At 45.9% G+C, this 1,052-nt stretch overlaps 1 pseudogene; it reads left to right on the top strand.

Annotated features, from left to right (window-relative positions):
• The first annotated feature begins 299 nt into the window (after positions 1-299).
• LOC144319974 (large ribosomal subunit protein P1-like) lies at positions 300-712 on the top strand (annotated as a pseudogene).
• Positions 713-1,052: the final 340 nt, after the last annotated feature.

Genomic DNA, 1,052 nt, shown 5'->3' with positions numbered 1-1,052 from the left:
TCAAATGAGAAAAGACAGTAACATATGCCATGCCAAGATCACACAGAGGTTGGAATTAAATGACAAGGTTTTCAAGCAACTGTCACAGAAACACTCCAACAGCAGTGCATGAAAGGGAAAACTGAAACAAAAAGCAGTGGGAACAAACAGAAAACAACAAAACAGCCGACCTAAATTCTAACATATCATTAATTATTCTAAAAGTAAATGGCTTGGCCCCCTTTCCTCAGTCACCATGGAAGTGGTCTATCCTAGCAAGGAAGCTTCACTTCATCCCGCAGTGGCCACTCGCTGGCCCCATGGCCTCTGTCTGGGGGCATGCCTGCATGAACTCAGCCCTCACCCTGCAAGATGATGAGGTGCCAGTCACGGAGGATAAGATCAACGTGCTCATGAAAGCAGTGGGTGCAAATGTGGAATCCTTCTGACTGGGCTTGTTTGCAAAGCCCTGGCCAATGTCAATATCGGGAGGCCCATCTGCAACGTAGGGGCTGGTGGTCCTGCCTGAGCAGCCGCCGCTGCACCAGCAGGAGGTCCTGCACCCTCGGTCACTGCTGCCCCAGCTGAGGAGAAGCAAGTGAAAGCAAAGAAAGAAGAATCAGGGGAGTCTGATGATGACATGGGCTTTGATCTTTTCTTTTCTTTTCTTTTCTTTTCTTTTCTTTTCTTTTCTTTTCTTTTCTTTTCTTTTGGCTTTGATCTTTCTGACTAAAACCTCTTCTGTAACCTGTTCAATAAAAACCTGGGCTCTTTGGGCACCCAGGTGGCTCAGTGGTTGAGCATTTGCCTTTGGCTCAGGTTGTGATCCTGGATTCCTGGGGTCCTGGGATCAAGTCCCACATGGGGCTCCCTGTAGGGAACCTGCTTCTCCCTCTGCCTGTGTCTGCCTCTCTCTGTATGTCTCATGAATAAATAAATCAAATCTTAAAGAAAAAAGAACAGAAAAAGATATATTGTGCACACATTAATGAATAGGAGGCTGGAGTGTCTATATTAATATTAGGCAAAACAGACTTCAGGGCAAAGAAAATTAGCAAGGACAAAAAGTGGCA

The sequence above is a fragment of the Canis aureus genome, chromosome 1, assembly GCF_053574225.1.
Source record: "Canis aureus isolate CA01 chromosome 1, VMU_Caureus_v.1.0, whole genome shotgun sequence".
Taxonomy (NCBI): domain Eukaryota; kingdom Metazoa; phylum Chordata; class Mammalia; order Carnivora; family Canidae; genus Canis; species Canis aureus.
The sequence above is the reverse complement of the archived record's forward strand: the minus strand, read 5'-3'. Positions and strand labels throughout refer to the sequence as shown.